A 17,052-nucleotide genomic window follows, 5' to 3' on the forward strand; every position below is an offset into this window, starting at 1 on the left:
TCATTTATATTATGGCTAGGATAAATTACATATTTGATTCAGTGACCAAAGTTTCTTATTTTTAATGGTGATGTTCTGGTTATGGGAGTACTTCATTTTTCATTCTACCTCTGATTTTTTCCTTTCAAAAGAACTAATCCTCTCAGGACAGTTTTAGAGAGATGATATACTTAAATAATCTCATTAAATTAGGTAATAGGCAGACAGAAGCCTATATATATTGTAGCTATGCTTCCATTCTTTCTGAAAGCAATTCAAATCAATTTCAATTCATTTGTATTTGCACATCTTATTGCTGAAAGGTGGAAGACAATGAGATGTCCATCATCCATTCTAAGGGTATATGTCCCAGTGAAACTCACAAGAGCAGAGAATTTTCCTTGCTCTACTCCCACCAGAACAATTATAAATATTACAAGAGAACACAAATATGACAAAACTAGAGATATCCTCATTGTGTATTCTTAGCCCAAATTTCAACTAACTCATTATATTCAGTTTTATATTTGTTAAAAGAGATACCTCCGTTGCTTGGAACCAATAACCATTTAAGATCTGCCAGGTATATCCTAATTAAAGTTGTATCAACTTTACTTTATTAAATTTCTTTAATTCCTTTAAAAAAATGATCAAGACAGCATTGAGACAACAAAAACTATATGCAGTATTTTTTTAATCCTTTTAAAAACATCTATTTATTTCCCTAAGGCTGGGAATCTAATCTGAAGAAACTAAATAGATATCCATGTATCAGAATACCGTGTCATGGGTAGCATCCCTGGAGGCTGGAGTATCTGAAGCATTATTGCTATGTTACTTCAAAATAAAACCCAGTGTAATTTATCATATATTAGTTCTCATGTCTGTGCTAACTCATTCTGCTTTAATTTATGTGCCCTGAGGCAGCACTGCACTGTGTAAAGCACAGTTGTGAAGGAGAGAGGTCTACCTACAATTCCATGTTGAATTATCAAAAGTGAACATAGAAAAAATCTTTAGCACAGTATAATTTCTAGTATAGAAAGGCTCTTTTGTTCATGTTTAAGACAAAACAGGTTCAGACAGTTTATAATACTTAAGAAAGAAACCATGGAATAAAAATATCGTCTGTGAATCTCCTATTTGAATGTACTTTCTCAAAATGGTGCCATGAGCAAATTCAGCCTTAAATATATAAGAAAAAATCAACCCTGATAATATATAATTACTTTTGCAAATATTAATTGAGGTGTCAAGCCACAGTCTGACAATACTAACATGGAAATAGAGGTAACCAAAGCCTTCAGATCTCTGACTGCCGTGCAATTTCCCATAATAAGAGTGATAGAGATGGAGCAGCAGGAAAGTAACATGTCATTTAGTGTTTCCTTTGTGGTTGTGCACAAAACCTAGTGTCAATAACCCTTCAAAGGAATTGTCTTACAACATACAACCAAATTGCATTACATTTGTTAAAGGATAAATTCACTAAAAGATGTAGGCGGTAAAGAGTAGCTCAAATATGAAAAGATGTATTATTTTTATACAAACTTTTCCTTAAATGAAGCAATGGCATAATTTTGCTTCTACTAGGTTTTGTGAAAATTTTGCTAAAGGCAAATAACAAGGCCTGCTATTAGTCATATGTAGCTGGAAAATGAGAGAATAAGGCACTGGAAGACATATTCTAATGAATCTTAAGCAGTGCAAGTTCTCAAACACACCTACCCCATTTTTAATTTTTTATTCAATGTTACTCTTTCTACGTAAGAGTTTGCAAAATTAAGCACCTGGATATTTCTTGGCTCCTGAAGTATGCAGCCTTGCAGCTCTCCTGGAGTTTGCCCTTTCTTCAATGTAAAGCTAAGCAATTGAATTTGAGAGGTGTTGGTGAGGAGATAAAAGGTATTCTGCGTCACTCCCGTGGAGGTAAGCTCTGGCAGAGACAATGATGAGAAACCAAGGTAGTAACATCTTTAAAAGACTGAAGATACTAAGGGAATAAATGTCAGTGACTGTAAATGTTTAATCTGGTGCTTGAACTTCAGACATTAATACATCAAGAGAATTTATCTTCCTTTCCTCATCTGATTTTATCATAAAGATTATTTCTATTTATGTGGACTGATAAACTTTGAAGCTTGACAAATAATTTATACGTGGAAAGAGGAACAGTTGGTTTTGGTTGGTTGGTTATTTTGGTGTCTATTTTTTTCTTTTTTTTTTTTTTTTTTTTTTTTTTTTTTTTTTTTTTTTTTTTTTTTTTTTTTCATTTTTGTGGGCCCACATTCCTTTCTGATGTTTTCCCTGCAAACTGAAAAGAATTTCAGCATACTCTATATCCCTTACCTGCTAATTTTTCCTGGTGCTTTAAGCTTGCTTTGCCTAGCTTTGCTTTGTATTTAACTTGTTAAATTCCATACTCTCATAATTATTACATATATTAAACTCTCTGGACAATGGTATTGTATCTGGCTGGATGCCAGACACCCACCAAAGCCACTGGATCACTCCCCTCCTCAGCTGGACAGGGGAGAGATTACTCATCAAATGCTGTCATGGGCAAAAATCAAATTGCAGATATTAATTGAATTTATTACTAACAAAATCAGAGCTTGATAATGAGAAGTAAAACAAGACCTTAAAAACACCTTCTCCTCACCTTCACTCCCTCTCAGCTCCAGAACCCAGAGCACTGCCTCCCCCTTTTTCTTCACTGACTTTCTCTGCAGAGTTCTTCCTCTCCCATATTCTCACTCTTCACTGGCCGCAGTTACATCTGGTTTTTGCCTTAAATACAATATCACAGACATGTAATTACTATTTCTAACAGGCCCAGCCTTAGACAGTGCAGGGCTGTCCTGGAGTCACCAGGGATTGGCTCTGTGGGACATGGGAGAAGCTTCTGGCAGTTTCTCACCGTGGCCCCCTGGCTACCAAAAACCAGGCCATGCGAAGACAGTACTCTTTTCAGATGTGGACAATGCTCAGTTTACCTGTACTGTAGTTCTGTGCATTGAAACACATGCAGATGGCAAAGGCAGATAAACTTTAAGGCCAAAGGCTGCAACTTTAGCATGCCAAGCACTGAGGTCTTGTCAATGTGGCTTTGCAAACTTTCTCATCCTTGAACAGAGTAAATTATTTCCATTTTCTCATAGGATTGAGTTGAATTTTATCAGTCTCTTTCCTACCTCCAACTTTGCTGACAAAGAACAAAGTAAACCTGAGGTTATGTAAGCAAAATATCTGATGATTATGCATTCTCATTTCCTAACTCTGTTAAATATTTAAATATATAAATTACATCTAACTTTACATCTTGATGATACTTTGCAGGAGACCAGCTGCTTTCATCAGCTTTCTTCCATTTTGGCTCTAATGGGGAGGAAAAATGTGTCAAAACATAGGCAACCCCCAAACCCCAAACTGGTGTACATGTTCAGATAAACAGAGGGAGAATGGAGGACGTGCACAGTCACTGTTGGCCAGGAACAGGATAGAATAGCTCTTCTATTCTTGAGTTTGCACTCTTTTGTTTTTCCATGGATTTTCATTGCTGGTAGTGCCATCAAGTTTCTCACAGGCAACTGATTAGTTTTTTCAGGGAAGGCTTTCTTGTGAAGTCAGTTCCTCACACAGTGGATTTGGTCAAGTGTTTATTTTTTGAGAAAATTCTGAATACTAACATATCAAATTCAATAAAAGGAAGCAGCAATTTCAAAATTATTTTCATCTTTTATTTTCTCCTTTCTGAACCACATCTACAAATTTTACCAAGCTAATTCCTTCCAGGCTGCAGAATTTCCAGACCTTGATTTCTTCAGGGGAAGGAAGACTCTTATTTTCATGCTTTTTTTATTTTTTGGCATCCCCTTGAGTCTGCATTCACATAGAATCCTATATTTTAGCAGCTCTGCAACCTTTCCTACCACATCCTGCAGATGATTATGAAGCATGAAGGAAACTGAGAGTGGCTGAGTACAGATATTAGCATCCTTTGGAGGATATTAGGAAGCTGTGCTAAGGGATGCTGGGAAGAAGAGGCGTAGAAATCAATAAGAAGAAACATTATGTTAGCACCAGAGACACAGAAGTCAAGTGGCCCCAGAGAATGACTCTGTTCTACAGAACAGGTACAGATGAAGCTGCAGGCACATTGCGCTGTTGTTCCAAAGATTTCCGCATCGTGTTCAGCTGACCTTGCAGGTTTCTGATGTAGTTAAAAGCTGTTCCCGCTTACTTCACTAGTTCTGGCCCACATACTGTTTGCAAGCTGAACAATCTCTAATGTCCTGCTATTAAAAAAATAGTCTGCTCAATAAACAAGTGAAACTATTATTGGAAATACTTTTCTAGATTGATCCTGGGTCTCGCTGCAATCATTGCTGACTCAGAGTGAGTAACAACGATGATGGCCTCCTGTCCTTGAAAAAGAAATTTGACAGTTCCATGGTTTTGTCAAATTTACCTTTCCATGCCCACACAGTAAACTACAAAAGTGAGACTTAGGACCAACTCCTACAGTGTCCAACTTAGTCTGCGTAGGGTTGCTTTTTTCCCTCCTTCTGGAAATGATTCTTCATAAAACAACTCTGAACCGCTGCAAGCTCCATATGTGATAATGTGCACAGCAGCAAACCATCAAATACTCATATCAAAGGAGGTAATGAGAACAAGCTGAGTAATTGGACTGGCCTGAGTAAAAAGGATCTAGCAAAATTTCAAAATGCCATTTCTATTTGCTGTATCTCTCTATCATGTTCACCAGCATTCCTTCTGCAATTGGATTTTATTCAGAGATATTGCTGGGGGCAACCAGATGTAATAGCAAGTTAAGCATTTGTGACAGTGCTAGAGAATGTGATAATGGTAACAATAATCTATAAATGGAAAGTTGTAGTCAGTCGCAGCAATCTAAAGATGTGGGCATAAGAAAGATTCAGAACCAAGGAATTGTTTTTTCTACTGGAAACCTTCTGGTTTTGTTTTTCTTTTTGTTTAGCTTGAGCAAATAGTGCAGATACTATTTGTATGTCCTTGCAAAAGCTAAATGAGAAAAAAAATTATAAATATAAAGATATATAAAGAAGATATAAATTGAATCTACTGATTTCATCTTTCAACTAATGGATGTACAGAGAAATCATATATAGACTGGGTAGAGATTATTCTCAAATTTAGAAGAAATTGTCTGTTCAGTAAACCAATGAGAAAGATTAATTTCTTCTCTGTTATCACATGTTAATTTCCTAAATAAATCTCCTAATCTCCTATCTTACTAAATGGCATTTTAATAATCTTATCTGTAGACTGTTAAATTCCTTTTTTTTTTTTTTTTTTTTCAGAAAAAAATGAAAAAAAAAAGAAATACAGAAAAGACAGGGCATGAAAAGAGAAAAGAACATTATTAAAAAAACAGGAAACAAAAGTAGAAAGTCACTGATAGCAATCAAGAAACATAAGCAATAAGCAAATCTAATTTCAGAGAGAATAGTCATATTGCTGCAATCTTCCAATTAGGAATGCACGAGGCTGACACTCAAGTAGCTTAAAGAAATAATCTGAAACTGAGAAGCTGTTCTGTAATACACTTAACAACAAAATGAAATTCTCAGATGCTCAATATAAACTGTATTCCCATCCGAATTTCCACTGGCAGGAAGGACAGGAAAACCATCTCTCAAAGAACTTGTCACCTGGGACCTGCTGGTGGGTAGAGCCCAGGCAGCTCCAGGCTGACAGTCCCACCTTTGCCACTGCTCTTCTGCAAGTCACAGACCAGATACTCAAAGGAATCTCTGGAGCTGCCTCGCTGTCGGAGTCCAGGGCATCCCTCTGGGCACCCTGGGAAGTCACAGACCTCGGTAGAGAGGCCTGGGACCCAAAAAAGAGGGTCTGGGGTTTGTGCAGGGGGGTTTGCCTGGCACAGAGCCCAGGAAGACACAGTCTTTGATTTTGGTCCATGAGAAAAACATCTAACAGAGAGAAGAATTGCAAGTCACAGATGTGTGACAGAGAGTAGTGTAGTTATCACTGTGCAGAAGATTTTGTAGTTTTGGATTTTTAGAATGTAGATGCAAAGGGACAAGATGGTGATTTTAGGGCAGTGCCCTGGGTTCTTCTTCTTCTCCCTTGGCATCCATCTTCTGCAGTGACGTGGGCACAAAATAGTTTCAGTGGATTGGATCAGAGTAGACATGACCCTGTTAGTATAGGTGATAGACATTGGCACAGAATTGTAAACAATGGGTACGTAGTTATCTGTATTGGGTACGTAGTGATCTGTATAAGAGGTAGCGACCTCCCATCACAGGAGGGGAGTCACCTCGTGTCCAGGCTGCTGTGAACACCTTGGCTGGACACACAAAAGGGAAGTCACCTCGTGTCCAGACTGCTGTGAACATCTTGGCCGGGCACACAGAATTGTAAGATAAGAACTAATAAACAACGCGAGAAACCAAGACCTCGAGACTCCTCATCATTCTCTCACACTGCACCAGACTCAGCATAGAATACAGAGACACAGAGTCAGACAGCAGACCCTAAATCCTTCAGAGGTCAAGAGGGAAAATCACTCCCTTCATGCCCACACGAAGCACCAGCCAGCTTTGGAATCTCGGGTGAGAAACAACCAGATTAAACCGCGAGACCTCGCCACCCAGTCTGGGCTTCTGTCTACCTGAGCAGAGTGGTAAACAGAAATCCTCTTCTTCACAGGCCTGTAGAAGGAACTAGTAGCTAATACTGGACATTGCTAAAAAAGCCAGATACTTAGGGTTGATATCTTGTATGAGGTGATCACTGTGTACGAGTTCACCTCCAGCTCACAGATTTGTGTTGTCTTAGGCAAGATGAAAAACATCTTCCCCCTCATGCAGTCACCCATAAAATAAGAATCAAAAGACATTTAGCTGCCTCTGCCACCTTTCTCATTGCCAGCCATGAGTATTTTGTATTGTAAGCTGCATCCAGCCTAATGTTGTACTGCTTCAGATTGGTTTTTCCCCCCATCATTTCTGTGGACATATGAAGCACAGGAAAAGACTTTTCAAATTCATGGTGCCCATAACAAAACAGCAGTAGGACTTTTTTAAAGGAAGAGAAGGGAATGTCTGAAATCACATCTGTCCTCATGTATCATGAGTAAGATTGAAAAAAACTGAGAAACAGGAATAAGGAGGCAAAATGCTGGAGGGAATGAAGCTTTTAAAGATACAAGCTCAGAAAGAAATTAAATTCACAGGTGCCAGGAAGGGAGACAAGACTGGGACTAAGTTGTTAAACTTGATAATTATCAGAGGGGGAAAAAGGCGTTGAAGAAAGAAGACAATACAGAAAGACAGTAACAGTGTTTTAAAGAAACTAATTGAGAACTCAAAGCAACTTTGATGTCATTGCACAGACAAAGAGAGAGCCCTGAGTGAGGCACAACATTCCAGAATCTCTCTATTCATGCTTCTTTCCAAAAATGGATATTCAGGAAGTGAATTGATCATGTACATAATTCCTACCTTTTTTAATTTTTTTTTTTTTGTGTAGAATATTATTTTTAAAAATCTTTGGAGACATCACACATATAAAAGTTTTTTTGCTTATTTATAGACAAAATAGAAGAGGAAACTCAAGTTAATTTGATTGACCTTATATACTAAGTCGCTTTTTTCATAGTAAAAAATGAAATAGTGATAAGGATGTTGAAAGCCTCTAGCAACCACCTCAGTACAAATCTTGTAAATATTGAAATATCCATATGTATTATAACTTAAAAAAGACTAAAGAAAACCACACTGCACTTTCAAATTTTAAATGCATCAGATAGATCCTAACTAAACTTGCTTAGTGCAAAGACTTTTTCTGTAACTTCTTTAGAGACTGGACAACTGTATCAATTTTCTTCCTGATTTTCTTTTTTTTTTTTTTTCTGGGTGGCTGGATGTCCCTTTAGCTCTATCCTCTACTCACAGGACCATTTCAATTCTTGTTTAAACAGGAACTGAGTTTTTCTGAAGATTAAAGATTCGGCACTCATTCAATATACCAGTAGCAGAAGGCATATAGATTTCATTTTTATTTAAAATACACAGGCTTGTGCATGATTATTACCATGTAATGAAAAGTGGATGTATCAGTAGGGAGTAGTGTGTAAATTTAGGTTCTTAAAAATGTTTATTTTTTGAAAAATGTTTATTTTAGGTCAGAACTCTGATCATTTAGTATTACTGTTTATGAAATTTCAGTTAGAATTTTCATTCTTCTTGCAATGCTAAGATGTTTGGGGGATAATTTATATTGGTTCTTCTTTATCCATTTTTTTAGCTTTTGCTTCTGAAGAAATCAGCAAGACAAAATAATGTGTTTCTTCCTGAAAGCAGAAAACAGTGAATTTTCATCATTAAAAATGCCTCTACAATCTACTTTTCCTTTTAGGGGTAAAAATTATAATCCTTTATCCTTATATCTTCATTAACTTTGCCTTTCTTTCTTTCTTTCTTTCTTTCTTTCTTTCGTTCTTTCGTTCTTTCGTTCTTTCTTTCTTTTTCATATGTTAAATTTGATAAACTACAGCTTTCTACAAGAAAATAAATCAGGCTTAGATTTTTGATTATTGAACCCATTTTAACTACTGCTTTATTTTCTGTGTGTGGGAAAAAAAAATAGTGGTGTTCCAAATTGCCATAACAACAGGCTGCACTCCTTAAAACAAGATGAGCTGTGTGTCAAAGTAAAATTGTTTCCATGGTAACCAGTTGAATATTTAAAGTGCAGCATCCTGGTTTAATCAGTCAAATTGCCCCTTTTCCAGAAATCAACTACATCGACATTCTTACAGCAGAAACAGTGAAAAAAAGAAAAACGTCGACATTAATCAAAAAAATAATTTCTGAGTGATTTTGTTTCAGAAGATTCACTTAAACTGCTTCTTTCTAGCAGGAGTGCAAATGCTGGACCCTGTATTTTATCTTAGAATTCTCAGAAATTCCTCTCGTCTGTTCAAGATATGTTTTCCCTTTATAAGTTATTAAGATACTGGCATGTAAGAATGTAGTTGCACATTCATAAAACCACCCAGTGACAATAAGATATATTTATAACCTCTCTGTTTATAAAGAAGAAGTCTCTAAAAATGGCAATAGAACTTAAATCCATCCATTAAATCATTATCTGCCCTTTTTATGAACTTTATTATTAGATGGTCAAAGATAAATGATATTTCATCCTTTAAAAATTACTTTTATTTTTCTGATTTTTAAATTTTTAAAAAATTTTTTAAAAATTTTTTTATGCACTGAAAATGAGATTGTTTTCCTTTGGAACTTTAAGGAAAAATATTTCAAGTACTAAATTGTTTTTATCTCAAAACCCAGACTTTTGCAGTATAGATATCTGTTGTACTTAGTTGTGTTATGCCATCTCAAATTCCTGTATTTTTGGCCCTGAAAGTCAATGAAGCGTCAAGAAAGTGACATTTATGCCTCAGAAGAATGCAGAAAAGGAAAAAAAAAATGTAGCATTTTAAAGGCTACACATATAAGCCACAATCTATATTGTTCTTTTGAGATACTGGCTGGTATAATAGAGGATGAATAGGGTCTGTTACTGATACACAGCTATTGTACAAATCACAATTCACCTCCAAGGGTCTCTAGGAAGTGCCATTAGCCTTTGCTTCCTAATAAAGATTTTGAGTCAGAGAGCCTGACTCTCAGTCTCAGTGGTGTAGTTGCTTGTCCTATTTCTTTTTTAGCCTAAAGAACACAGTGGCTGCATAGGGAAAAAGACAGATTCTGCAGATTTAGAATGGTTTCCTTCTTCTTGTGAATGGTCAGCCAGTGCTGCATTAGGAATTGTAGAAAAGCTCTTAGAAATAAAATGGCCTCCTAAGTAAAGTATTCATAATTTTCTTAGACTAAGTAGAATATCACAGATATCATCTTACTTTTTCATGAAGAGTTTATAAAAAAAATCTATGCATTCCTTTTTGCAGGCCCCACAGAGAAAATATATATTGTTTCTATTATGTTCTTTTGCTTTCTGCTGGTTTTATTAAACCATGCTAAAAAAGAAAAAGCAGGACTTCAGTGAGGCTTTGCCATTTCCTGATGCAGTATCTCTATGCAAGATAGTGTATATCTTGGTGAATAAAGAAGAAAACCTTCCTCAAAAAAAAAAAGCTGAAAAGTTAATAATTTCTAACACTGAACAATATTTAATTCAGAAAATATTTAATATAATTATAGAAAAGGTTTGATTCTACTTTATGCTTGTATTATGTATTATTGCTACTATAGTTTGAATAGTTACAATACTTTGAAGGTGACATCACAGCTGAGACTTTCAGAAATTAGATGTAGATATCTGCTCTGTTTTCTTAGTGGCTGTCAGAACACTTTTTTCCTGCTTACAGTGATAAGTCTCTCTTTCTTTGGATGCTACAGAGACATTGTTTTGGTATTGATATACGAGGGAAACTGCTATATCTAGGTGGCCAATATAAATTCATGATATCAGAGTTAATTGTCAATTTATAAGCCCTAAGATGATTCAGGATTCAAGTATGTTGAAGTGTCATAGTCTGGAATAATTTTCCTGCTGTCACAAAGAGCATTCTTTGATTCTTTTGAGTGACCATCAGCTTTAAAGTTTGAATAACTGACATGACTCTCTGCCCACCACAGATGTCAGGGTCTATGGGTAGGCCTTCTTGGTGAATGAAATATTGGACAAGTCTATCGTTCTTGGTAAGGGCAAGATGGCTACAGCAGCCTGTTAACTGAAGTAGTCATCACAGAGTGAAAATAGCTGCTCTCAAGAATCCTGCTCCCAAGTCCCACTTCTCCACTGCAGGAAGCAGATGGTTTCTGAAAGCAGGCTTGGAGGATATTTTTACACTGCAGCCAAGATGCAAGTTCAGCTTACGAAGACAGCGAGCGAATCCGCAGTAACTAACGGGGAGCTCAGTGCAGGCTGCAGCCTGTGGGAGGGAGCTCTGCTGAAGACACATGCAGGTATTTTATCTGATGCTCTGACTCAGAGAATTTGCCTTGAAGCTGAGCGTTACCACATGCTATCTTTGTGTTACTCCTGGAGCAGAGATCTGAAACTAGTTTAGAAGAATCCCAATGAGTGAACTTCCTTTAGTTGTGTAAATACATTCTCAAGATGGAAAACAAACTTACCTACAATTGTAACGAACCCAAACAGAGAGAAGGACCAAGACCAGCACTGCAGCATTGCTTAAGACTAGATGGTGTTCAGATGAAATCATATTTAAACTGCACATAGAAGGCAAATCTCCCTGGCATGCTTGTGTAGGCACAAACATGGATGGGGAAAGGGAACCTGGAAATAAGATCAGCTGGTGAAAAGGCACTGAGGCCTGCTGCAAGCTGAGCTGCCTAGAGCTGCCCACTGACTGACAGAAGATCCTTATGTCAGCAGGAGCTATCCCCTGCAGAGGCGCTCTCTGAGTGCCTACGTGGGTATTTTGGACACCCATGTACAGGGTATCAGCTGAGGAGGGACATCTCCCTCGAGGCTCTTGAAGGGCTTCCCTCATCTCACTCCTTGGTGTCCCCATTGCTGTCATTTGTATCACACCGTGTGTCCCATGGCTGAAGTGCTGGGCAGAGCTGGACAAGCCTTGGCACCTTTGTACCCTGATTCAAGTCAGGTGGGATCTCCTTGGATTGTGCTCATCCCCTTGCATTGTTTTGCCCCTGGTGCTTTTCTTTCTGCAGGTATATATGTGTTTACATTGTTCACAGTTAAATGATAAAGATTAAATAATGTAATCTTCAGTCTGACATTTAGTGTACTACTCTTATTGTATGTGCAGATTGAGATAATTTCACTGTATTGACAGCATGGAAATTCTGTGATTTGATTTCTGATGCAAACAGAAATACATATTTTACGTTTTCCCAGATTTTTGTTTCAACGAAATAAACTCTCACTCAGACAAAAATGCCTTTGTTATTCATGTTCTCTTCAAGTCTTAATTAGCAGTTGAGCTTTGAAAAAATAACAAGCAAAGAAGTACAGCCTTCACAGCCATTTCATTTGTGCTAAGGATAGAAGCAGCTGTAAGGGACACTACATTTCCTGATCTCTTGGGCTTATTTTATTGACAGTTGTCTAGACTGTTTCTCTTAAAGTGCCTACTGCTTGAGGACTGGCTTACAACTAAGCCTGACAGTTTTAGCTGGGGCTTCTTCTCTCTTGGTTTAGCAAAGAGCAGCCACAGCTGGGTAGGTAGGATCTAACCCTGTTCTTGTCCACATCTGTTCCTTCAGCTACAACTTTTAGTCCAAACAGAACCTGACCTGGGACTGCTGCAGTGGGTAATATTCTTGTGGCATGTGCAAGAAGGTGTTTTCTGCTGTACCAATGCACTGTTTCATGGTATAGTAGCATTTATTTATGATAATTATTTTTTTTAACCTCTGTAGTGATCTTCAAATCTCTCCCTATGTTTACAAGAATTTTCATTTGGGATATTTCAGTCTTTGACTTTAATTTGCTCAGGTATTTTCTCTTTCTAAATGTATCTGTTGCATGTAATATCTTCATTCCACAAATAACTTTGTATTCTCACACATACCAGTAGCAGTTAGGAATAAAAAGCGAAGTGTCAGCCTCAATATAAATTATTGGTATGACTTGTACAGATTGCTGCTGCATGGCATCCTTCTCCTCATAAAACCTAAAAATATCCCTTCAGATAAACAAGAATTCTGTGCATCCTGTGCGTGAAGTTGTCTTGCATACAGGGAGCAGCTTGGGTGCTTGTGGTGGCAGGCCTAGCACATATTAATAGAAAACATAAAATAGAAATCTACTGTGCACTCCCAAATTCTCTTCAAAATCCTCATCTCCCGAAGGCAGACAACACCATTTGTTCTCGGTAAGACACTGTGTTAGCTGGATGAATACATGTCATTAAACCTGGCATGCAATGTTTAACATCACTACAAATTCAGAATAAATGCAGCTGCAGTACTTTTCCTCCTCCCTTTTTTCTCTTTCCCTAGGGCAATAATTAAACACAACATTCACAAGCATGGCTCCTTTAAGAATGATCATTCTTTACCTATTACAGATCTCAAGCTGTGAATACATGGGATAGTTATATTAATTTCTAATCACTTTTTAACAGGCAGTGTCTGGGTTGCATGTGGCCAGTAGTAGATATCTGTAGGATTTTAAATAATTTTATACATTGGTATGCAAATGCAGAACCAATTAGAATGTTATTGCTAGAGGTATGAATTTAAGTTTTTAGAAAATACATGACTAATCATAAAGAACTCAAAATTAGGCCATGCTCCCCCTGAAGAGAAATATTTATCATTTATGCTTAAAAAAAGGCCTCATATTTATACAAATACATGTGAATAGTTCATATTTTCCTCATATAAAAATATGCATCCAAATTTGCCCCAAAAATATAAATGTTGGGAAATTCATCAGAAATATGCAACATCTCTATCAGAATGCCACTAGATTACAAATCTCGATGAAACAAAGCCTTTTATTTCTGTAAATAGAAATTATATATGCAATATAGTTTGAATTTTACATGGAATGTTTTTATTCTCAAATTGAATTATTTTGCTTGTGCTTTCTTCATTATTTTGTCCTCATTATTTCTTGAAAACACATTTTTTATTTAAGAAAAACATTCTCCTTTATGTTAGCAAATTCTGCTGCAATCAGTCCTTGACCTAGATTCCCACATTTCTCAGAAATTATGTTTCTGAAGTTGTTCAGACTCCATTTCATAAGAGAGTGAGTTCTTGGAATGTAGTATTTAGTCAAAACTCAGTGTGTGAATCAAAATTGGACAAAACTCGCATTGTTCTACTCTCAAAAGCCATTTTTAGCATGTTCAATAATAATTACTTCACAGCTGGCTTTAATAAAATGTGTGCTGGAAAGGGGCCAGGTTCATGCAATATTTAAATATATGTTTAGCTGGAAAATAAAAAGAATTTTGCAATCTAACTTTTAAACTGGTAGTCATGAGACAGAGTATGGTTTTTAGGGCAGAAGGAGAGAGATGAATGTAATATACATCCCTTGTTGTGAGCATTAAAATAACATAATATAGTCTGTGTATTAAGAAAAATCCAATAGCTAGCACTGAAATCTCTGAGCTAATTTTCACTTATAGCTTTTTTTGAGATCTTCAAAGAATAGATGATATTATTGAAAGAAAAGAGGAAAATAGTAGTGTTGTTTACCACCATAAAGTCTCAAAAATTAGGGAGAAAGATTGCTTAGAATAATATCCTATTGCAAGGTAATAATTTCTGTTCTTTTACAGGTGTTATCACCAAATTAGGAATGAGAAAGGTGCATGATCAGGCTCAGAAATGATATGTGCATGAGGTTCCATGTCAGGACAGAAGCTGTTCTTGCAGTATAAGTGAACAAATATGAAAACCAACGGAGACAACTAAATATGACAGTCAAAAATAAGAACAGAGAGCAGCCAATAATTAGAGCAAGAGGCAATAGTTTTTAGTGTATCTGTACCTACCACGTGTAGAGGTAAGATTTCAGGCTAAAGAAAGAATGATGACTGGAGAAAAGAGCATCTGGAACATGGAACAAAGTTGGGTCTGCAAATTAGGAGTCACTTTCTAAATTAAAATAGCAGAAGATAAGCTGTGGATTCAGAAAAGCTTAAGCCAAAATGTTAACAGGAGCTGAATTCATTCTTTTATATCAGAGATGTTTATTCTTTCTTCATCATCATGTTTAACAGAGCATGTGACAGTGTAAAGCATGTATATATCTGTGTTGTGTGCTTCAAGAAGACCTACATTGTATTATGTGGAATTTTGAATATATGGATCCCATTTTGTGCATAAGACTTAGGAAGCTGTGTTGGTTCAGGGAAAAACTATGAATATCCTTTATCGGTGATTGAAGGAGAGACGGGGAGACTGACCATGATCAGAATCTGATTTTACTCAGGTTTTTCAAGAACTTATATACCATTTCAGTAAGGTTAATAATTTCTACTACAACAATTAGGTTAAAAGATCATACAAACAACTTACACATTTTTCAACATATCCATGTAGGGAGTTGATTGAATCTTCTTCTTTTAAGCAGGTTTCTAATCCCATCTTCTCATGAGCTCAAAGTTCTGTTTGTTCATTCCAGGGCATCCTAGTCACCAGACTAGATATGCTAATTAAATCTGTCTTACTCTCGTGAATCCCCATAATCCTTGATTTGGAGCTTGGAATTTCATGACTGAGAGAAGAGTTTTGTTACCATTTGCTATCTGAAGCTCATGTTAGAGAGCTAGTAGCATTTTGAAGGCTCAGACAGTACCTGTAGCCTAACTTGATCTATTTTTATTTGCGCTTTGTCTGGCAGATGCAGCACTCACACAGAGGAGGACCCAACTGCAGAGAGATCACTGCCACATGCCGGATCTACAGATGTATTGGGAACGTCCGCCTGTGTAAACACAGATGCTATTTTGCAAAAGTTTCTAGATAGCAGCTGAATCATGACTCAGACATTTTTTGTCACTGCAGAGCTGCACATGGTCCATTGTGAAAGGCATTAGAGCCAACATACCAATGGAGAGATCTTTACTCTGGAATATTTGTGCACTCTTACATTTTTGCCATAACACTCTCTGCAATAAGCCATAATGCTCTGCTGTGACATGACATGCATAGTAATAAAAAGAGATTGCTGGCATCCTTATGTTTAAGTGAAATTATTTTGAAAAGTGGGTTTTATTGAATGTGAACAGAAATACAATGACTTCAGTAAAAATTACATAATTTTTTAAAAATCCTGAACTGTCTGGTAGCTTAAAATGGAAAAAGAGTAGAGAGCAAAGAGAAAAAGGGTGAGGGGAAAGGCAAAATTGATAGCTCTATTCTTTTTAGATATTTTTTTCACATCTTTGATACTGTATTAAAAATTATTGCCTTGCATTAATGCGGATCAAAAGCAAAGGGAATACAAAAGTGCATATTTGTCTTCCACAGAGCTTGAGTGTTTAACATACTTTAAATAGCTGGTTTCATCTTTCTGTGGAGAGTAAGAGGAACAGATTATTATCAGGGAATTTAAAGGAATTATCGTATTTGGGATCAAATAACATTTAAAAACACTAAGGAAATGCTGAATATGATCTCTGAAATCGGAATCAGTTCCTGAACTGGAAAAAGAGACTGAGTATGAATTTTATTACTCACAAACGTGAAATTTGATTTTCATGATTGTAGATATTTTCAATATCTACAATTGAAAGTTGAATATATTAAAATGTTCAACATTGTTGATTGTCACTGTGAAAACTATGTGATGAAGAAATCTGTTTTCAAAGTGGAATCTACTGGCAAAGTGGAAACATATGGCAATTAAAAGCTTACACTAAATGATCCCTATGAGCTATAGTTAATTTTAAATCTTCAAAATCTGTAGCCATTTAGTGAGACAATGTCTATCAACTATTTTATTTTATTTTAGCTGGAAATTTTTTAGAAGCATCTAGTTTACAGCTTTTAGAAATGCATTTCTACAACCAGAAAAAGAGATCTGTGATAGGAGTTGCATAATTTTTCTGTCACTATAGATGTACTGATATTCCTGGTGTAGTGGTTAGGAAAAGAATTTAAGAAAAAGTGATTTGATTTGAAAACACACAGATAAACATTATAGCAACTTGAGGTTTTTGATTGTTAATTCTTTGAAATTTTCAATTAAAATTTATTCATTTTCACATACATTATATTTTTGGCACAGGATACCTGTTAGTTTTGAGAAAATTATTATATGTCTCCCAAAAGGATGGCAGGATATTTTTTTCATGTATATGAACTTTCTTGCAAACTGATTCAATTTAAATATATAAACACTTTTGCAGTAGTTAAAGATTTATTTGACTACAGGTGTTTATTTGGGTCAGTGTTTTGTTTCAAAAGAATATGTGTTAAAACAAATGAGTTATTGAGTAAGTTTCTCCAAATTTTCTGCTTATTTCAGATCTCTGTTTTTGCTGGCACTGTTTACTTTTCACTATTTCCTATTAAA

Source organism: Zosterops lateralis, assembly GCF_965231275.1.
Source record: "Zosterops lateralis genome assembly, chromosome: 5".
NCBI lineage: Eukaryota > Metazoa > Chordata > Aves > Passeriformes > Zosteropidae > Zosterops > Zosterops lateralis.